We start from the raw sequence: 23,783 nt of genomic DNA, 5'->3' as shown, positions 1-23,783 counted from the left end.
ATGCGAGAAGGTGCAGGCCTGGGTGAGGGACACCCCCTGAGTACATGAATTTCATGCACTGGGCCTCTAGTCCTATAATAAAAAGCTAATATGCAAATCAACCAGACTGCGGAATGACTAGTCACTCTGATGCACAATGACCACCAGGGGACAGATGCTCAGCACAGGAGCTTCCCCCTGGTGGTCAGTGTGTTCAGCCAGGAGCTGGGCTCAGGGCTGGAGAGCACAGCTGCAGTGGTGGGAGTCTCTAAGGATGTTCAACTACCAACTTAGGCCCCCTGCCTGAGGGGAGGGGACCAAAGTTGTCAGTAGAACATCCCCCAAGGGCTTCTGAACTGTGAGAGGCCTGGGCTGAGGGACCCTCCAAGTGCACAAATTTTGTGCACTGGGCCTCTAGTACTATGATAATTCCTCATCTGCAAATGTTATCACAGCTAGCATATATCCTCCAATCATTAAATGAACTTATAAAGAAGAAGCTGTGATTCACAAGAGGTGCTGTGATTCTGGGACCACCATTTCTATTTTAAGATTGATGATATCTCCATTGTAAATACCAACTTTAATAAGCTTATTTGTTATGCTATGCTACATGGGATTGGCTTTTTTCTTTTTAGTGATGGATGAGAGACTGTTTTGGTCCCAGGTTTAATTAGTGCATTCTGACCAAGCCCACATGTTGTCAGAAATCACTGACTAATGGACCCAAGAACAATTCATGGAGGACTTTTGTTTATTACTTCGACATGTACAAAACTATGCTTTAACCAATGCCTATGGTTACCTGGAATTTAATCTTTTCCACTTAGAAACACTGTCTATGCAATATGTAAGAAATCCCTTTTGAGGAAAGTAACTCAGATACATGCAAATGCATTTTCCTAGTTTGCTGCTCTGAAAAAGACATCCTGGTTCAGAAACTGGGAATTGTGATACAAACAAAAACAGAACCTGAAATGTTGACATCTTGGCACTATTGTAGCTCACAAAGTAAACCTTGACAAATCCTACCTAATATACGAACAATATGCAAATTAACCATCACTCCACTACACTACAAGCCATGCCCACAAGCCACACCCACAAGCCAATCAGAGCAAGTATTCAAATTAACCCCAAACAAGAAGGCTGCAGCCATAGAGAGCAGTTAAAAGGCTTGTGTTTCCTGGCAATAGAGGAAGCCAAGCTTTCCACACACCCTGGCCGGCCTAGGCCTCCACTCAAGGATACAAAGTTTCAATTATAGAAGATAAATCCCAAGAAAGCAGTGAGCAGGAGGCTTGGCTCCGCTCTAGGCTACAAAGTTTCAATTGTAGAAGATAAATAAACCCCAGATACCAGGGTCTCCACTTGGGTTGCCACGGGGTGTGGCTGACCTGCAAACTACCACAGGCCCCTGGCCCAGGCAGCCCCACACCCCAAGGGAACCCCCACCCTGATTCAGGACACTCTTCAGGGCAAACCAGCTGGCCCTCACCCGTGCAGCAGGTCTCTATCCTATCTAATAAAAAAAGTATTATGCAGATTGACCATCACTCCAACACACAAGCTCAAGATAGTTGACCCCATGTGGTCAAAAATCCTGCCCCCATGTGGACACAAGATGGCCAACACAAGATGGCCAGCAGAAGATGGCAGTTGGGAGGCACCAGGCCTGCAAGGGAGGCCAGTTGGGGATGATCAACCCTGCAGGGAAGGGCAGTTAGGAGTGACCAGGCTTGCAGAGGAGGGAAGTTGGGGGCAAACAGAATGGCAGGGGAGCAATTAGACATAAATCAGGCTGGCATGGGAGTGGTTAAGTGGCAATCAAGAAGGCAGGCAGGTGAGCAGTTGGGAACCAGGTGTCCTGAATTGTGAGAGAGATGTCTGACTGCCTGTTTTAGGCCCAATCCCACTGGGATTGGGTCTAAACAGGCAGTTAAACATCCCTCGAAGGGTCCCAGATTGGAGAGGGTGAAGGCTGGGCTGAGGGACACCCCCCATCCCATGCATGACATTTGTGCACTTGGAGGGTGGGGGTGCCTCAGCCTGACCTGTGGCCTTTAGCAGTCTTGGAGCCCTTGTGGGATGTCTGATTGACAGCTTAGGCCCACTCACCTCGTGGAGCAGGCCTAAGCTACAGTTGGACATCCTTAGAACTGCCACAGAGGAGGGAGGGACTCCCACCACCACTGCTGTGCTCACCAGCTGTCAGCCTGGCTTCTGGCTGAGTGGCACTCCCCCTGTGGGAGTGCACTGACCACAAGGGGGCAGCTCCTTATTTGAGTATCTTCCCTCTGGTGGGCAGTGCATGTTATAGCAACCAGTCATTCTCCCGCTAGGTCAATTTACATATTACCCTTTTATTATATAGGATTAGCAAATTGTGACAACAAAAGCAGAAGAGAAAACAAAATGCCTTCTCTATTGATGATTCTACAGATTTTTTAAAAACAAGTTCTTATTGATAACTTATGTCCATAATTGCAACCATCAACATGATTTTACTGGTGAGTTATGCCATTAAGAACTAGCCAAGATTGCAAGATGAAGAAGAAAGTTTTTAGAAAAGACTTGGACAGATCTATCCAAAGAGATATGGCTTTACTTGACCACAGCATATCAGAAGTTCCCCAGAGAGGGTACAACCTCTGAGCATGCAGACAAGTGCAAACAAGAGGACCTGGAAGAGGGCAGCTCTGCAGAAAAAGCTCCAGGTGATTAGAAGTTGGGGCTTGGAGCCAAGAGACAGCAGCCTGACCTCTGGGAGGCCTGGGGGCAGGGGACTGAGTAGGAGTCACGTGGACAGGGAGAGATTCAGCCACCTGCATCTGAATGAGAGGGAAGCTTGGGCCAGCCGCCTGGGCTGATGGAGTCTGTGCAAACTGCTGTGCATGTTATGGTGCTGGGAGGGGGACACGTCCTGGCTCTGGAGACAGGGGGCATGGCCCTTGGACCCGGGCCCTCCCAGACCTTGCCATGTGTGTCCCTTCTTTCGCTGGCCTTGCTTCATACTTTCTGCTAAAGAAAATTGTGGTCATGACTATACCACGTTCCTGAGCTCTGCCTCCTTCCTGCCAGTCTCTATATCTGAGCGGCTGGCAGGAAGCCCTGACTCAGAGCCAGTGGTCAGAAGCACAGGTGGCCTTGAGTGGGCAGCTGTGTCCTACATGAGGGCAAGGCTGTGACCGTGAACATGACCATGGAGTTCTCACGAAGGCCGGCTGATCAGGCTAGACGTCACCACAGTCACTGACAATCCTACTTTCCCATGTAATCGCTGTAACCATGGTCACACTGAGGGGCAGGCCAGTCTGGTTCGATCCAAGGCCATGAGATGGTGTGTGAGCTAGTGCTCCTGCATAATGTGTCCTTGACCAGTCCTAGACTCCCTCGGGACAATGCCAGGCCTATGCAGCGAGAGGGACCCACGTCTTTTCCAGTTGGGTAGCTGCCTGCGCCCTGACACTTATGAACCCTCTAACCGACTCAGTGCCTCCAGGACCCCCAGATGTCCTTGAGGCTGGGGTTACGAGGCCACAGCGCAGAGGCAAAGTGCAATTTTCCTGCGGGGGCTTCAGCAGAGAGCAGAGGACTTAGTGAAGCCAAGAGCTTGAGCTACCTCCGTGGTATTTTTAATGGAAATTCTTCAGTAAAATGAGGCAATACATTGGATGTAAGATCATAGGCATTTTAACATAGAACTACCCTGAGCTTTTGGTCAAAAGAGAAGCTTGAGTCTGCATTACTTTATTCTTGAATTTAAGTAAAATATCCCTTCATGGATTTGGCAATAGGGTTAATCATAATTGTTGCCATAAGAATAAGTTCTGAAAAACACTTCCTTTGCTCTTCTTTCTGCTCTCCACTTCACTCTCTTGGTTGGCATTTGGAAGACATGTTCTTTGCTTTCTTTGCAGTATGCTTACTACCGCGCATTTAGAAACCATTCATCACATCCTTGGCATGTTTCCCAGAATCCCTATAGGGACTGAGCCTCAGGAGGGAGGCAACGTGCCATTGGCCTTGCTTTGGACCTGGTTTGACTGACAGGAGCACAGTGGGCATGGAGTGTAGTCACTCTGATCGACACCATGTCCATAAGAACACTGCCACATGGAAGAGATGGATCACCCCAATTAATATCACAACTAATATCCCAATTAATGTCTCTCACACCCTTGTGAGGTGACAGTTATTCTCTCGCTCAAAATAAACAGAAAGGGTGGTCACTAGTATTTCAGCAGACCCAGTGTTCTCTAGAGAGCTTGCCATTCTGTGCTGATTTCATGCACTTTGAGTACAGCAAGCGGATGTTTTATCTGACCCGTTCCCTCATCACATCTTGCCTGCATGCTTATCTGTATGCTGCGAATTCTAAAATATTTCAACAATGTGAATGCAGTCTATTTCTATCTGGACTGTTAATTGCTTTACAATTATATTTCTTGCAAAGTTTTCTTCACTATCAGTTTGATCGAATTGTTCCTTCATCTTTCCTTTTTTCCTAAAATCATGTGCTATCATTTACTTGATTCTGTGAAGAATGAAAAGCATTGATCTATGGTAGTGACAATGTTTCCTTGTTCACAGTGAAGGGTTGGTTGTTTTTTGTTTGTTTGTTTGTTTTTTGTGTGTGTGTATAAGAAAGAGAGAGGAGAGAGAGAGAAAGAGAGAGAGAGAGAGAGAGAGAGAGAGAGAGAGAGAGAGAGAGAGAGATTTAACTTTACTTCTATCCCCAAAGCAGAGGTTTAGAGGCAAACTGCATACTATTCATAACTCACTCCTCAGCATGTGTTAGTAGGTTGCTTCCCAGGAGATGCTTTTGTGGCTTTAAAAACTCTTGTGACATACTCCATTGTTGTAATTACTAGTTTACAACACGACATTTTAATGAAACTTTCCAGCCCATTTGCACAATTCATTTGCCCGTGGAGGTATGGTGACTTATGTGGCTGCTTTTTAAGGGAGCCCTCTCCGTCTCTGGAGCTTTCCGTTTCCTCTCTGGTTTTCTTACATTTGGGCTTCCTTGTTGCTGGGCTACAGTTGGATGTTGAGGATCTTAGGCACCTGAAATCCTTGCCAGTGCCTTCTTCCCCGCCTTCTGCTCCTGTGGCTCCTGGACAGCTCAGATATTCCACTGCCAAGACCCCTTTCAGCTACAGGTGGGCGGGAGATGCGTAGCCAGGATGCGGGGAGGGAGGGGAGGGGGGGGAGTAAGATGCGTTGATTTAAGGAGAGTGGGGAATTGGAAGGGAGATGTGTTATAGGGAGGGGGCCAAAAAGGAGGGGAAGGAGAAAAGGGATAGAGGAAAGAGCGGTGGCACGAACGCCGGACGGGAAGGAGGGGAAGCAGCCGGAGATAGGGGAATAGGTAAGTGACGACAGTGAATAATGGTCTGGGATAACGGCCGCAAAGAAAAAAGAAAACGACGGGAATTAACTTCTTCATTATGCCTTACTTCCTTCCTTCCTGCTCTATTCATTCCTTATTCTTTCTTTTATTCTCCTCCCTCCCTCCCACCCTCCCTCCCTCCCTCCCTCCCTCCCTCCCTTCCTCTCTCCCTCCTTTCTTTCTCTTTCTTTCATTCTTTGTTTCCCTTCTTTCTTTCTTTCTTTCTTTCTTTCTTTCTTTCTTTCTTTCTTTCTTTCTTTCTTTCTTTCTTTCTTTCTTTCTTTTCCCCTTCCTTCCTTCCTTCCTTCCTTCCTTCCTTCCTTCCTTCCTTCCTTCCATACGCTTACTACAGATGTGAAACATAGGCTACCATATATGGGTTGTGGGACACATGATCACCAATGCAACCCTGCTCAATGTGGTGAGATGTAGAGCACAGGGTAGCCTATGGAACCCTGCTCAGAGTGGTGGGCTATGGAACACATGGTTGCTGATGGAACCCTGCTCACTTGGTGGTCTATGGAACACATGGTTATCGAAAGAACCATGCTCGATGTGGTGGGAGGTGGAACACAAAGTAACCTATGAAACCCAGCTCAGAGAGGTGGGCAGTGGAACAACGTGTAGCCTATGGAACCCTGATCAGTGTGGTGAGCTGTGGAACAAAGGGTAGCCTATGGAACTTTACTCAGATGTGTGGGCTGTGGAACCCAGATTAGCCTTGAACCCTCCTCAGTGTGGTGGGCTGTGGAACACATAGTCAATGATGGAACCCTGCTCAGAATGGTGGGCTGTGGATCACAGGGTATCCTATGGAACCCAGCAGAGAGATGTAGGCTATGGAACACAGGTTAACCTCTGGAACCTTCCTCTTTGTGGTGGGCGGTGGAACACGCGGTAGCCTATGAAACCTTCCTCAGTGTGATGAGCTCTGAAACACATTGCCTCTGAGGACAACTTGCTTAGTGTGTGGAGCTGTGGAACACATGGTAAGCTATGGAACCCAGTTCAGAGAGTTGGGTTGTGGAACCCAGAGTATCATATGGAACCCAGCTCAGTGTGGTGTGTTGTGGAACACAGGGTAGTCTATGGAAATCTTCTTAGTGTGGTAGGCTGTGGACTACACAGTCGCCAATGAAGCCCTCCTCAGTGTAGTGGGCTGTAGAACACATGTCGCCAATGGAACCCTTCTTAAAGTGGTTGGCTGTACTACACAGGGTAGCCTATGAAACCCATCTCAAAAAGTTGGTCTGTGGAACACAGGGTAGCCTATGAAACACAGCTAAGTATGGCGGGCTTTGGAACACATATTCACCGATGGGACCCTGCTCAGACTGGAGAGCTATGGAACACAGGGTATCTTATGGAACCCAGCTCAGAAAGGTGGGAACTGGAACACAGTGTAGCATATGGAACCCTGCTCAGTGTGGTGGGCTGTGTAACATGTTAGCCTATGGAACCTAGTTCACAGCTGTGGGCTGTGAAACACATTTAGCCAATGGAAGCCTGCTCAGAGTGGTGGGCTATGGAACACAGTGTAGCCTATGGAACCCAGCTCACAGAGGTTGGCTGCGGAACAAAGGGTCCTGCTCAGTTGGTGGGCTATGGAACACATGGTCACTGAAAGAACCCTGCTCATTGAAGTGGGCTGTGGAACACATAGTCACCATTGGAACTCTTGTCAGAGAGGTGGGCTGTGGAACACAAGGTAGCTTATGGAGCTCTGTTCAGAATGGTTGGGTGTGGAACAAATGGTCGCCTATAGAATTTAGCTCAAAGGGTGTGCTGTGAACTCAGTTAGCCTATGGAACCCTGCTCTATGTGGTGGGCTGTGGAACACAGGGTAGCATATGCAACCCCTCTCAGTGTGGTGGGCTGTGGAATACAGAGTAACCTATGGCACCATTCTCGATGTGGTTGGCTGTGTAACACATGGTCAATGATGGAACCGTACTGAGTGTGGTGTTCTGTGGAACACAGGGTAGCCTCTGGAACCTTGCTCATTGTGGTAGCCTATGGAAAGCTGCTATGGAACACAGGGTAGCATATGGAACCGAGCTCAGAGAGGCGGGCTGTGGTACAAAGGGTAGCCTATGGAACCTTGCTCAGTGTGGTGCTATGGAACACTGGGTATCCTATAGTACCCTGTTCAGTATTTTGGGCTCTGGAATACAGGGTAGCCTATGGAACCCATGTGGTGTGGGCTTTGGAACACATAGTCACTGATGGAACCCTGCTCAGACTGAAGGGCTGTGGAACACAGGATGTGCTATGGAACCCAGCTCAGAGAAGTGGGCAGTGGAACACAGTGTAGCATATGGAAACCTGCTCAGTATGGTTGGCTGTGGAACAGAAGGTAGTCTATGGAACGGTGCTGAGTGTGGTGGGCTGTGGAAAACTTGTCACCAATGGAATCCTTTTAGAGTGATGGGCTGTTGAATACAGGCTAGCCTATGGAACCCAACTCACAGAGGTTGGCTGTGGAACACAGGGTCCATGATGGAACCCTGCTCAGTTGGTGGGCTATGGAACACATGATCACTGAAAGAACCCTGCTCAGTATGGTGGGATGTGGAACACAGTGTAGCCTATGGAACCCTGCTCAGAGTGGTGGGGTTTGGATTACTGGGTAGCATATAGAACCGAGCTTAGAGAGGTGTGCTGTGGAACACCGGGTAGCCTGTGGTACCCTGCTCAGTATTTTGTGTCCTGGAATTCAGGGTAGCCTATGGAACCCAACAAAGTGTGGTAGGTTTTGGAACACCTAGTCACCCATTGAACTCTGCTCAGAGTGATGGGCTTGGAACACAGGGGGTCCTATGGAACCCAGCTCAGAGAGGTGGGCAGTAGAACACATTGTAGAGTATGGAAACCTGCTCAGTGTGGTAGCCTATAAACCCAGCTCACAGAGGTAGGCTGTGGAACACATGGTCATTGATGGAACACAGGATAGCCTTTGGAACTGTGCTCAGTGTGATGGGCTGTGGAATACATGGTCACCATTGAACCCTGCTCAGAGAGGTGGGCTATTGAACACAGGGAAGCCTATGGAAATCTGCTCAGAATGGTGGAGTGTGGAACACATGGGAGTCTATAGAATTTAACTCAGAAAGGTGTGCTGTGAACACAGCCTATGGAATCCTGCTGAGTGAGGTGGGCTGTGAAACACATGGTAGCCTATGAAACCTTCCTCAGTATGGTGAGTTGTGAAACACATTGCCTCTGAAGGCAACCTGATCTGTGGTGTTCTGTGGAGCACAGGGTAGGCTATGGAACCCAGTTCAGAGAGTCGGGCTGTGGAACACAGAGTATCACATGGAATTCAGGTCACTGTGGTGGGTTGTTAAACACATGGCCGCCGGTGGAACCCTGCTCAGTGTGGTTGGATGTGGAACATAGGGTAGTCTATGGAACCTTCCTCAGTGTGATGGGTTTTGGAATATATACCGCAGATGGAATCCTGCTCAGTGTGATAGGCTGTGGGATACCTCTTTGCCTATGGAACCCTGCTCACATTGGTGGGCTGTGGATGACAGGGTGCCTATGGAACCAAATTCTGAGAGGTGAGATGTGGAAGACAGGGTAGCCTATGGAACCCTGCTCAAAGTGGTGAGCTGTATAACACATGTTAGCTTATGGAACCTAGCTCACAGCTGTGGACTGTGAAACACAAGTAGCCAATGGAAGCCTGCTCAGGGTGGTGGGCTATGGAACACAGGGAAGCCTATGGAAAGCTGCTCAGAGGGGTTTGCTATGGAATACAGGGTAGCAATGGAAATGAGCTCAGAGAGGTGAGCTGTGGTACAAAGGGTAGCCTATGGGAACCTTGTTCAGTGTGGTGGGCTGTGGAACACTGGGTATCCCATGGTAACCTGCTCAGTATTGTGGGTTGTGGATCATAGTGTAGCCTATGGAACCTGGCTCAGTGTGGTGCTCTGTGGAACACATGGTAGTCTTTGGTACCCTGCTCAGTATTGTGGGCTCTGGAATATAGGGTAGCCTATGGAATCCAAGTGTGGTGGGCCTTGGAACACAGGGTGTCCTATGAAACCCAGCTCAGAGAGGTGGGCAGTCGAACACAGTGTAGCTTATTAATCCCTGCTCAGCGTGGTTGGCTGTGGAATACAGAGTATCCTGCAGAACCCTGCTCAAGTGGAGGGATGTGGACCAAATCGTAGCTTATAGAACGCAGCTCAGAAAGGTTGGCTGTAGAATACAGGGTAGCCTATGGAATCCAGCTCAGATAGGTGGGCTGTGGAACACAGGATAGCCTATAGAATTCAGCTCAGAAAGGTGTGCTATAAACACATTTAGCCTATGGAATCCTGCTCAGTGTGGTGGGCTGAGGAACACATGGTCACCATGAAACCCTGCTCAGTGTGGTAGGCTACGGACAACAGGGTAGCCTATGCAACCATGATAAGATTGGTGGGCTGTGGAACACAGGGTAGGGTATGGAACCCTCCTCAGTGTGGTAGGCTTTGGAACACATTTCGCCAATGGAACCCTTCTTAGAGTGGTGGGTTATGAAACACAGGGTAGCCTATGGAAAGCTACTCAGAGGAGTTTGCTATGGAATACAGGGTAGCAATGGAATGAGCTCAGAGAGGTGAACTCTGGTACAAAGGGTAGCCTATGGAACCTTGCTCAGTGTGGTGGACTGTGGAACACTGGGTACCCTATGGCACCCTGCTCAGAGAGGTGGGCAGTGGAACACAATGTAGTGTATGCATCCCTGCTCAGTGTGGCGGGCTGTGGAACACTGCTCAGTGTGGTGGGCTATGGAACACAAGGTAGCCTATGGAACCCAGCTCAGTTGGTGGGCTGTGGAATACAGGTTAGCCTATGGAACCTGGCTCAGTGTGGTGGGCTTTGAAACACATAGTCACTGATGGAACCATGCTCAGAATGATGGGCTTGAAACACAGGGGGTCCTATGAAACCCAGCTCAGAGAGGTGGGTAGTGAACACATTATAGTGTATGGAACTGTGATGAGTGTGGTGGGCTATGGAACAAATTTTGCCAATGGAACCCTTCTTTGAGGGTTAGGCTGTGGAACATAGAGGAGCCTATAGAACCAACTTTGAGGGTTAGGCTGTGGAACACAAGGTAACCTATGGAACCAAGCTCAGAGAGATGGGCTGTAGAACACAGGGAAGGCTATGGAACCCTCCTCTGTGGTAGGCTGTGGACTACATGGTCGCTGATGAAACCCTCCTCTGAGGGGTAGGCTGTGGAACACATGTCACCAATGGAACCCTTCTTTGAGTGGTGGGCTGTACAACACAGGGTAGCCTATGGAACCCAGCCCAGTTCCAAAGGCTACGTTAGTTTCCTAAGCCCAGCACACTTAGCTGGGTTCCTTAGGCTATCTTATATTCAAAGATGGTTACAGCCAAGACTGGTTTGGCTCAGTGGATAGAGCGTCAGTCTGTGGACTGAGAGGTCCCATGTTCGATTCCTGTCAAGGGCATGTACCTTGGTTGCAGGCACATCCCCAGTGGGGGGTGTGCAGGAGACAGCTGGTAGATGACTCTCTCATCGACGTTTCTGACTCTCTATCCCTCTCTCTTCCTCTCTGTGAAAAATCAATAAAATATATTTTTAAAAAAGATGGTTACAGTTCACTTTGTCACACATACATTTGCTTGTGGTTATTTTTACTTCCTCAAACAAAACTGACAGCTGCTCTCTCAGAAGATTGACAGTAGCCAAAAACGAAGGTTTACCCAGATCTGATCTGAAACAGGTGTGCTCTTTTGTAATTCTAATTTTGCTAAACTGCACTCTGAGATTAGCTCTGAGTGAAGTTCTTGGCCATCCTTCTGATGATGAGGCGATGAGCTGTCTCATTGTCCAATCAAAGTGCACATACATTAGCCGTCTTCCTGCTCACAATCTGTCAATCTGGCTCAGCACGGGATGTAATCTCCAAGTCAAATATCTATGACATGGAGAACCATTTGGGAATATTTACATGTGATTTTATGAAATATTTATAAACACGGTCCCACTTAGGATTGTTTTCCTGACCTATTTATAGTATATCTGTTTTAGATGGAACATATATATATATATATTTAAAAATTTTTTTTTTAAATTTATTTATTTTTTTAAAATCAAAATTTAGTTCAACTGAAACAGGAATGCCCATAGGCTCACACAGTACAGGCCATCAGTTCTGCCATTCACTAGTCAGCCAAGCCCAGGGATTCTTGTGGAAACTAGTTAGCTTTACCCTTCCCACCCAAGTGGTCTGAGGCATTTGACCATTGTACAAATTAAAAAAAATAAATGGATTTAAAAATATTAATCCCTGCACCCGGGAAACTGCTGGTGGTTGTCTTCGGAGACAGAAGCCCCTCAGTGTGATGGTATCACTGAGCTCCCTCTCATTCCCAATAGGGTCAGGAGGATTATAGCATCTGACTAATGCCCTGCTCCTGTCGGGTCCGTGAAAGGAGGGCATTGGGCTTAATGATGACAATTGTGAATGTGATTCCTTTCAGGCTTAGGGTCCAACTCCTTTCTCCTGTTTCTTTCCACGTGGATTATGTAGAGCAAATCTGATTATTTATTTATTCATTTAATAAGTTTTGATTGTTTTTAGAGAGGAAGGGAGAGGGAGAGAGAGATAGAATCATAAATGATGAGAGAGAATCCTGGATCAGCTGCCTCCTGCATGCCCAACACTGGGATTGAGCCTGCAACCTGGGCATGTGCCCTACCAGGAATCAAACCGTGACCTTCTGGTTCCTAGGTTGATGCTCAACCACTGAGCCATGCCAGGTGGGCAGATTTTATTTATCACTATAATTTTATTAGATAAAGTTGATTCTCACCTTTTCCTTCTCATTACATACATCACTTCCCTCCTAATCTCTTAACCGCACTATTTATTTGGACTCCTACTATGTACATGAGGTTACAACAGGTACTGAGATAAAAATAGGGTTAGTATGTGATCTCTGTTGTTGGTCCATTGTCAAACACCAACCTAGTTAGTCTATAATAAGTAATAAAAGCATAGCCTGCTAATTAGATTGGACATCCTTCCGGACAACCTTCCAGATGAAGCCAGGATTGTGAAGGAAGCCTGGGTCCTGGGTGCCTGCTGGCAGCCAGAGGGAAGTTGGTGCCAGCAGCCAGGGGAAGGAAGGCCTACTATTGCATGAATTTCATGCATCGGGCCTCTAGTAGTTAAGTAATACATTCACTCAGCTGTGGAGACTGGTCTAAATGCTAGTCTCAGTGCTGCACATTCACTCTTACATCATTGCACTTGAGTATTCACTGAGTGTACAAATGTGTGGACAGCAGCATACAGGTATAACCAGCATGCATACCTTAGGGATGTGATGGATGGAAAGTTAAAGATTGCTCCTTGGTGAAAAACTTCACAGGATGAACATAAGATGAGATTTTAAAAAGCTTACTGAGGCCTGGCCAGTGGAGGTCACAGTTCAATTCCTGGTCAGGGCACAGGCCCAGGTTGCAGGCTTGATCCCCAGTGTAGGGTGTGCAGGAGGCAGCAATCAATGATTCTCTTTTTTCATTGATGTTTGTATCTCTCTCTCTCCTTCTCCCTTCCTATCACAAATCAATAAACAAATATATTTTTAAAAAGCTTCTGAGTGATCTTATAAATGTAGCAGTGATCTAATTTAAGAACAATGTCCAATTCGAATAAATAATAGTTACTACAAAATAATTATTTTTCATTGTCAACCTCACAACTATCCTTCGCATACCAGTAACCCATCCTATGTAATAAAAGCCTATGATGCTAAGTGTCTGGTCATCCGGTCAGCTATTCAACTAATCAAAGCATAATATGCTAATGATATGTTAAGGCTGCTCAACTTCTCACTATGACATCCACTGACCAACAGGGAACAGATGCTGTGACCAGTAGGTTAGCTTGCCTCTGGGGTCTGGCCAATAGGACTCAATGAGATGGGCCAGATACTCCATGGGAGCCCTCCACAGTCCCTTCCTGACTGGCCAACCTCCCACATCCCTCCAAAGCCTTGATCATGCACCATTGGGGTCCCTCAGCCTGGCCTGTGCCCTTTCTCAATCTCCTTAGGGAGATGTTGGAGAATTGGTTTAAGCCTGATCCCACAGGCCAGGCCTAGAGACTCCACTGGTGCACAAATTTGTGCACCAGGCCTCTAGTACAAATATAAGAGAAAATATAATATCATGAAAACTATAAATTATCTGGAAATACAAATAAGAAAAGTTACATAGGGCCTCTTCATAAAATAGTGTGTGTTGCTATAGAGAGAAATTACAAGTATACAAGCTAATTAGAAATATATCCTATTTGTGATCCCTGCAGGAACAAGTGCAGGAAGCAAAGAGAAGTCCAATGACAGAGGCCTGAGTGTCTAACATCAGAGACAGTGTCCAGAGAACAAAATATCAGGGGAGACCGAGGAGGGGCCAGAGGGGGAGGAATAAATTATGGGCACACAGGCCCCTATAGAGGTGCACAGAGGGCTTCTTGAGTGAGAGATGGAGAACCCTTCTCTGGCTGTGGAGATGCCCTGAGCCCACACCATTGGAACTGAGGTTGGTTTTTCCACAGTCAACAGCCATACAGAGGGCCTGGTGAGCTTTAGAGGAGCAAATGTGTGACATGGCCTGTTCAAAAGGAAAGGAAGTTTTTCTCTACTACCAAGATAGTGTGTGTGTGTGTGTGTGTGTGTGTGTGTGTGTGTGTGTATGTTTGAGCATGTGTGTGTCCATGTGTGTGCATGTATATCCTGACAGCCATGGGCTCCAGAATTATCGATCAACATTTGAAAATACTCTGTAGCCTCATGTCATCCATGCCTCACTCAAGACGTGGAAGAATTTTTCTGTGGGCTGTATTTAAGAATGTAGATTTTAAAGGCAAAAAGAGTTTTCCTCACTCTGACACTTGGAAATATTCGTGTGGCTTACTCTGCTTTGGGTCCCCATGTCCACACATAACTCATTGCTATTACTAGGCTCCACATCTATCCATCTGCTAGGATTCTGGCATCATTTAGAGAGAATAGTTAGCGTAAGGAAATGGCAAGCTATAGTAGTAACTGTAACACTTACGTTGTGAGAATATCATCTATACAACTGTCAATATTCTCATTGTGGTTATGAAAACGAGGTCACTGTAAACACTTCCATCATGATTGCTGTTTCCTTCTAATGCTTAGTGTATGTGCACGGGAGGAAAGAAAGGAAATTCACAGCACCCGGAGAGTCCCCGGGAAGGCTCTCAGCCCTGCACAAGGAGGAAAACACCCTGCTCTCACAGTGACATGTTTCTGAGAAATGACGGTTGGAATGGAATTTCAGCTTCACAGTGAGCTCTCATGTGAGGCACCACCGGTGAAATGTTCCCACAGGCACGGCAAAGGTGCTGTCCCAGCCCCCTCATCTGCCTGCTGTGGTTTGCTGCTTTAGTCTCTATCCATGGATGGGGATTGTCCTGCTGTTTGAAGTCTGTGCCCAAGTAGCTGGCGGGTCGGTGGGGGCTGACTGGACCAGGAGACGGGCCCCTCTGTGGTTCCCCCATCAGCTCTGTGACGTGATATCCTGAGGCTTCATGATCCACCAGCCGGACAGTCCAGGGATTCACCCTGACACACCCTCCCCTCTCTTCCCATTCTTCCCACGGACTCCAATTGGCCTTCTCAAGTCTGCAGGAGGGATTGTGGATCCTCACTGAAGGACTGATGGCAGAGGCAGCAGGTGCATTGCCAGGTACCAGAGAATCACAGTGTCTCTAGGCCTGGTCCCAGGGCACTGTCTGTGTGCTGACACTGGCAGACATGGCTCCCAAGCAGTATCCAGAAGAGGCCCGAGAGGCAGTGCCCCAATGGGACCCGCATGAACATCCCACTCCCCACTGACCACAGGGGATGCCAGCTCCAGAGGGCGTGGACTGGGAAGCATCACCATTGTGATCTCAGGGGCAGGAAAACAGTTTCCGTCCTTTAAATTGTGGACTTTATACAAATTAGACCATTATTGAGTAACTGAGAGAACTAAGAGAATCATTCTACAGTGAAATGGAAATGGACATTGTTTTACAGTCATACACACTGGCTGCTTCATTTAACATTCAATGCTGGTTGGAGATTTCAAATCCATTCCTTTGCCTCCAGTTCCAGTGGCCAGTGTGGGGCTGCCGTGCGATTTTTGACAATGTTAACAGGTGTGATTTGTGGTGTGAATGATAAAGTAATGGAGTTGCTCATCCTATCTAATATGCAAATTGACCATCATGCCATCACAAAGATGGCGGTGCCTAGTCCCCTCAGTCCCACTGGAGTACCCCAGTCCTTTCTGCTCTGCTGGGGGAGTAGCAGGCGTGCACTGCTTTGGCAGGACTCGCCCTCAGCCCCCCACCACCCAAGGCTGACCAGAGGTGCAGACAAACCTGGGATAGCAGCTGCCCAGCCGCCCAGATCTGCCTGAGGCTCAGGTAACCAGGGCTGTGGCAGTGGCAGCAGCAGAGGTGTGATGGGAGTGGTGCCTTTCCCTGAACTCTGGGTTGCCTCCCACCCCTGAAGGCTCCAGGACCATGAGAGGGAATAGGCTGGGCTGAATTTTCATGCACTGGGCCTCTAGTTAGATTATGAGTTAATAAGGGTCCACCAAATACATGTTTTATTGTTTGTTTGTTTTGTTATTTTATAAATCTTCACCAGAGGATATTTTACCATTGCTTTTAAAAGAGAGTGGAAGGGAGAGAGAAACATCAATGTGAGAGAGAGACACATTAATTGGTTGCCTCCTGCATGGCCCTGTCGGGGCTGGGGATGGAGCTTGCAACTGCACATGCCCTCAATTGGAATCAAACCTAGGACCCTTCAGTCTACAGGCTGATGCTCTATCTACTGAGCCAAACTGGCTGAAGCCAAATACATGGTTCTTAATTGAGAACACTGAATATGAAATGAAAGGATGTTACTATTTTGCTGAAGGATTTCCAAGTTCAGTGGCCAAGAAAAGTATTTTCTTAGTTTGAAAATGAAGTCTTACAAAATCCAACAGTGACTTGGCTGTGCCTGAACAAGTATGAGGATATTGAGAAAGGTTTAGAATTACTGGTGACACTTTAACCTCACATTCTTCATGGTCCCAGTTGAGACCGTGTGGAGCAGAGAAAAGGGTTGTCAGGTAGGAGGGAAGCTTGGGGATAGGAAACTGCCAGAAGCCAATTCCAGCATGTCAGCAGGGCTGACTCATCTGGAAATGGCTGAGGGCATTTCACCAAACCTGAAAAGGATGTATTAAATGATTGCTTACTGCCAGACAGCTGAGGGCATCTTACTTTACATGTTATTGCCTCCTACTGGCCAAACACCTGAATAGCCGTAGACAATTCTTCCAATCTGACAATGGATTCTGTATACTAAAGCTGGCCTTTCATGCCTTAGGAAAATTTGTGTTAATAAAAAGCAAGGGGTCCTGAGACAAGGGATAACTTAGTTCCTTCAGCTAAATCTTCTCTGGCTCCCCATAATGTTTTCCAAAATTATGTTTCGTCTCTGGACTCTTTAATCATTTACACATAGCACCTTCTCCAGATTCCTGAACCCTTCTAGATGCTGGCTCAAGAACCTGGGCATTAATCTTTTGTAATTTGGGGGCCATTAAAGGTATATGCATGAGTTGATGCAGAAGAAGAAAAGGGTCACTGTTTGCCTTGGGGGGGTTGAACTAAGTGGGCAGGCAGAGGAGGAACTCTAAATCTAATTCATTAAAAAGCAACAGACAGAATCCAAGCATTGCAAGCCAGCAAGAAACATGATTCATTCTTAATTTAAAAAATTTTTTAAATTTATTTAATTTTTATAAAAATATTTTTTTATTGATTTTTTACAGAGAGGAAGGGAGAGGGATAGAGAGCTAGAAACGTCTATGAGAGAGAAACATCGACCAGCTACCTCCTGCACACCCCCTACTGGGGATGTGCCCACAACCAATGTACATGCCCTTGACTGGAATCGAACCTGGGACCTTTCAGTCCGCAGACTGACGCTCTACCACTGAGCCAAACCGGTTTCGGCTAAAACTTATTTTTATTGATTTCAGAGAGGAAGAGAGAGACAGAAACATCAATGGGATGGAGCCCCAAACCCAAGCATGTGCCCTTGACGGAATCAAAGCCAGAACTTTTCAGTCCACAGGCTGATGCTTTATGCACTGAGCCAGACCAACTGGGGCTAATTTTTAATTTTTGAAGAAATTATTTTAGCAGTGATGGAGCAAAAGCAGGTGGGGAGAGCCTCATCTCAGGTAGCTCGATGTTAGAACTTTAATTGGGTTTCACTGTCAGAAGGTACCGTGTCAGAAGTGGTATGTTGAAGAGAATGGAAGGTTTGGTTCTAGGGAAAAGGCTAGAAGAGAGTAGGAGAGACCCCTATCATCTCTATTTTTCATGCTCAATTTTGGTCTCTTATGGAGACTGGACATTAAGTGCCGAACACTAATTGCCTTGGCTCTGGAGTCTCACTCGTTAGCACTGTTTCCTGTGCCCGTTCCAGGGCCAGTGGCTGTCATAGGTGTCCCATAGTGACTGTGAGGCCTGGGGAACACCAGGCACCCACTCCATGCTGTTCGTTGTGTGGATTCTGTTGCTGTGCTTGTCCCATTCAGCTGTTAGGTATATTGATCGTGTGCTTTTGGTCATTTAATAGTTTAACTGTAATGACACCAATCATTTTCTTTTTTAATAAATGCACTCAGCCTCATTGCAATTCATAATTTTTATCCAAGCAACAAATATGTTTAAAAATATGTTTTTCAAGAAAAATGACATGTTCCCCCAGATGGTGAGCAAGTCTATTCTAGTACTAAGATTTTACTTTATTTGTATCCTGTGAACTCATTTCTCAAAGACATATAAAGCAAAAGAGACTTTCTTCACAGAAAATAAATGGGCGTATTAAAATATTTAGAGATTATATCATTATATGTAATGTATGCACATGTGTGTAAATATACATGCATATGTAATATAAACCCATCAGACACGCTGATCTTTTCTGTTACAGTATTTTTATTTTTGCTTGGTCTCTAGAATTTCATTTTGGTCGTAGGGTTTCCGTCTCTCTCTCTGCATTGCCCATCTGCTCCTGCTCACTCCCTGTGCACCCATCAGCACCCTTGCTGTATTAATTACTCTTGCTTTATGTTACTGGATGAGCAATAACAACATCCCTGCCACGTGGGATCCTTACTCCCTCTCCTCAATGTGTGCTCTGCCTTCTGTGCACCTTGCACCTGCTTCCGGAGGGCGGATGCCAGGGGGTGGGAGAGGGGCCCTGGACCAGGCTTCCTGTCCTGGGATAAGTGGTCTCTGTCTTGTGAGGAAGGCTCAGTCCATGATGACATGCCGGACATGCTAGTCCTGTGAGGAGGGAGTTCTGCACCTCTGGTCTGAGGCCCTCACACTGGCTCCTGCTCCCTTCTCAGGTGGCCCTGGAGGCTGGACAGGTGGCAAGCTGCCTCCCCAGGTGAGTGAGGCTGGCGACAGCCCAGCAGGCTGGGCTCTGTTTGTCCTGAGGACAGACTCCCTGTTCCCTGTCTCTGCTGCCACTGTGTGTGTGGGGGAGGGGTGTGAGACTGGTGGGGGGGGGGGCTTGGGGGCACTCCCTCTGCTATTACTGAGGATCTGGTGGGGCTCCTGGTGCATCTCCCAGCATGCAGGGCCCTGTGACACTGGAGCTCTAACTCTCACACTGTCTTCACTGGCCTCCTGCAAACCCCTCCAGTGCAGCTCTGGTTCCCCTCTGGGCACTGGTCCTGGTGCCTTCCATGCCCCCCCATCCTCTCCCCCGTGAGTCACTGTCCCAGGCGCCTCCCCAGTCCTGGGGGTGGGGCCGGGTTGCCTGGTCTCTCTTGGCTCCTGGAAGAGCATCTCCATTTCTGCTGCCCTCCCCGGGGTCCTTGCTGTCTCTACTTCCCATCAGAGCCCGTAGCCTGGTCCTCTGAGCCTGTGATAAGTCAGCACCTGCCCACCCTGCCTCATGCAGGCTCACTCTCTGCAGTGAGCTCTCACCTGCTCCCTCTGTGGGAAGGTGTGTGTAACCACTTGGATGGCAGGCACTGCTGAACACGGCCCCAGTGCTGTGGGGGCTGGGACCTTCCCTTGTACTGGCATGGGTCTTAGTCCTGGGAGCCTGGACCCCGACCTGTGACTATGCCAGGGTCTCAGGTGGGGTGTGGGTTGGGTTTTCCTCCTCTGAGTGTGGGAACATCAGCTCTAGCTGCACTTGGCTACCCCCCGCCCAGGTGCCTCAGGTTCCTGTAAAACTATCCCTCCCACTTGAGGGCAAACCTGGTCAAGGACCATGGACGGTTCCAGCATCTTCCAGAATGGCTCCTCCCCTTCCCTGTGCTGGGAGAGGGGGTACTGTGCTCTGGTATTTGCAGTGGGCACCTGGCAAGCCCCCGGGAAGTAAAACTCACAGAAGTGAGGACCAGGAGTTTCTAACTCAGACTCCTCCTCGCTGAGCCCCTGGCAGTTTCTAGGTTACAGGTGACTATCCTCCCCACCCCCAACACATACCTGCCCACCGCAGACGTCTCTACTCTGGTTGGCTGTGACTCCATTGCCAGTCTGTCTGTCAAGTTCTGGGACAGAATTTATAACCTCCATCCCTCCTGCGTATAGGAAGGGCTCTTGATTCTCCAGTTCACCTAGTTCCTTATCCGTTAGGGTGGAATAATGACTTCTTGACCAGCAACCAGAACTCAGATAGATTTTAAAATATTTCAAAGAGGAAAGGAGAGGGAAAGAGAGAGAGAGAAACACCAATGATGGGAAAGAATCATGGATTGGCTGTCTCCTGCACACCCACCACAGGGGATCAAGCCCACAACCCAGATATGTGCCCTTGACCAGAATCAAACCTTGTTCAGTCTGCAGGCTGACACTCTATCCACTCAGCCATACTTGCTAGGGCTATCCTGCATTCAGTACATAAAAGTGGTAGATTGAAGGCACCTTACAATGTATTTTTCTTCTGATTATAATAGCTGTTTGTGTTTTACATGAAATAATTTCTGTTCTCAGAAAATGGGAATTAAACAATATTTTTGCAAAGTTTTCTTCTCCTCATGAATAATTTATGCTAAAAAGAAGGGAGGGTGCTTTTTGAAAACTATCCCTCTGGCCAGAGCTTCTCCCATTGGCGTTTGCTCATCTCTGAGGCTCCTGGCTTGATTTGTTGAACAACCTTAGTGAGTACAGATAAGCCCAATGGCCCATGAAAGATGAAGTGGTTTTATATATTCCTGCAGGTCTCGTTTCTACCCACTATTTGTCATTCATAGAGAAGGAGAAGTGTTTTCTTTTAAAATTGAGGGTATTGGAAACATGTTCATGTGAAAACTGAGTTCTATCCTTTATTTTGCCCCGTGGATGAAACAGAAAATATTTTGGGAGCGATAACAACGCTCCAACCAATAAAATGTGGGTTTCCTCTGCAACTCTGGTGCCGTAATTACTTGGGAAAAAGAGAACTGAACACTGATTTCATTTCAGAGCAGGCTTGTTCCTGCGCACAGATTGCCAGAGTCGCTGAAGCCATCTTGTAGAAGCTGCTAAAGAATTAATTAACAGAAGGGAGCTGAGAAAAACAGGGGTGGATAAATGCGCATTTTTAATTACACCAAACTGTCAGCGCCCTGAGTTCCTGCCTGGGAATGATGGCTTTAATTTCCTTGTGAAAAATAAGAAGGACACTTTCATTTATTTATGAAATTATTCGGAAGCAGCCCAGGCACTCCACACCCACTGTGGAATGGGGGCCAAGAACTGACCTCCACCCTCTCCTCTCCACACTCAGGGGAGGACTCTGAGGAGGACGTGCCCCCCACATTTAGTTCAAACTCTAATTCTTTTTAAAAATCTCTTTATTGATTAAGGTATCACGTATTTGTCCTCAATCCCCCATTCCAATCCCCCATCCCCTCACTCATGCTCCCACCCCTCTATTGTCTTTGACCACTGGTTAGGCTCATGTGTATACACATAAGTCCTTTGGTTGATCTCTCCTCTTTATCCCCACCCTCCTTTGAGGTCCAACGGTCTGACCCATGGCTCCTTATCTCTGAGTCTATTATTGTTCCTCAGTCTATGTTGTTCACCATTTCCCCTAGATGAGTGAGATCATGTCTTACTGGAAATATACTTATAAGAAAAAAAATGAGACAAGCAATAATTTTTATGCTGAAAGGCATAGGGTTGGACCTGCATTACCACCATTTGACCACCATCCAGAACTAAAATATCATTGCTGATATGTACACATAAGGAACTGTTTGACATTGAAATTGGGTCTCAAAAGAACTGGTGGCCCAGAAAGAAGCTCACTACGGACTGATTCATATGCCTTTCGAATCCTAATTCTTAATTTCACTGCTGTGTACATAGGGCTCTTGATGGAACATAATGCTGGAAGCTATGTATGCGGTGACGATTAGCTTTGACAGTGTGCTCTGAGGGATAAGAGCTTTGCCAGTGAAGTGGGGGCTGGGCCACAGCTGAGGAGAGCAAAGAGGGCAGACATTGGGGGACCCCTTCCTGGAGGAGAAGCTCCCTGAGGTGTGGGCAGTCAATTCCTCACAGGTCTGCACAGAAACAGGCCAGTACTGGGCTCTGCCTGCCCCTGCCCACCCCGCCCCCATCGCCATCCACTTTCCTGCTCATCCTCCTCTCCTGCCTTTCTGCCTTTATTCCCTCCCTGTCTGCAAATGCAGGGACAATGTCAGCATCTCTGCTCCCCCCAGCCCCATGGGGATGGGCACAGAATTATTCTGCTTAGTAAAGGTGGCCCTTGATAAGCTACTCTATACGAATTCTAATTTTCATGGATTCTTGTATTTAAAGAGAAACTGCCTATATTAACCTATTCTAGGAGTTCTGTTCTCCGACAACACTTTATATTATTTTTACTTGCTAGGTTCCTAAGAAATACATTTGCAAATAGGCATCCTAAAATTTGGAAATGCTATATGGAGGTTTTTCCTTATTCCATTGAATAACCATTTGTGAAGGAAAAGAGCCACATGCTAACCTGACAAGCTCAGGGAAGGCCTGCGTGGCAGTCTTACAAACTCAGAGACCTAAAATAACCACAAAAGATGGTTTGAAAATTAAATATCTAACTACAAACAGGTTGTAGTGGGTACTCATGTCCTAGATATTTCACCTGACAAAGATCAACTTAGATCTTCTTTACTGAGCCCATTTGCATTCCTGCCTCTAAGATAACACATCTATGAGATGTCTGGGTAACTTGTAACTTCCTTTTTACCCCGGACCCCTCAGAGCACAACAAATGGCCTCGAGACATTTCCCTCATTCTTATTGTTATTAAGTTAATTGTCAACTGTTAATTGTATTAAAGTATCCTATATCCATCTCTATAAAAGAAGCACAGGTCCATCATTTCACCTTTTACCCTATCCCAGAGGTTTCCCCGCTTTGCTCTGTCCCACCTCCCTAATCTATCACCAATGAATTTCCTGTAACTCACCTACATCCCTTTTCTTTGATTGCAATGTATGAATATAGATATAACCCTGCATTTTCCGGAGCATCATCTCAATCTGTTGAGGTTCTGCTTCCCGGCATATGTCAACAGTTTGGCTCACATAAACTCACAAAAATTCTTTACAGGTTTCAATGGTCTTTTACTTTAACACATTCATATTGCATACTCTGGTTTTTAAAGCCTACATTCCATTGTGCTACATATGTAGTAAATATCCCTTTAATTTTGTTATTTAAGACCAAGTCAGCCAAGTCTCAAGAATTTTTATTTCATGCTTTGTTATGTTTTGTTAATGGAGCTAAGTATCTGGCGATCTCAGTCATTTATGACTGCCACTTACAAACATTTATTCAAAATGACTGGAGTTTGAATTTTTAAAGTAGTTCTATTCCAAAGTATCTTATTGCTTTAAATATTATTGAATTCTAGCATTTGAATTGTCAATTAATTGAATGATCCAAATTTAAATGATTAAAAGGTTGCTATGGCAGATGTATACCAGTTACATTTATATGCACTAGTAATATATATATTGTACCTGGCCATGTGTTGCTGTGGCTAAGTCTGGTTAAATGGAAAAGAAAGAAAAGAGAAAGTACACGTTTCTAACATGTTTGATTTCACAATGCTTGTGGGTATACAATATTGTTTGTTGTTCCATTGTCTGTGCAGGTATAGAGATTGTCTGGTTTGCCGACTCTAGAACACGCAGCATATAATTGTCCATGTGAGAAGCAATCCGTGTCTAGATCTAAACCACCCAATTCTAAAGATTGGCCCTGAGTTTTGTTGATGGTGATTGCAAATGGCAATCGAATTGGAATTGCAATCTCTTAAATTGAAA

This window comes from Pipistrellus kuhlii, unplaced genomic scaffold (genome assembly GCF_014108245.1).
Source record: "Pipistrellus kuhlii isolate mPipKuh1 unplaced genomic scaffold, mPipKuh1.p scaffold_m20_p_21, whole genome shotgun sequence".
In the NCBI taxonomy this organism is placed as follows: domain Eukaryota; kingdom Metazoa; phylum Chordata; class Mammalia; order Chiroptera; family Vespertilionidae; genus Pipistrellus; species Pipistrellus kuhlii.
This window is presented reverse-complemented; position numbering follows the sequence as displayed.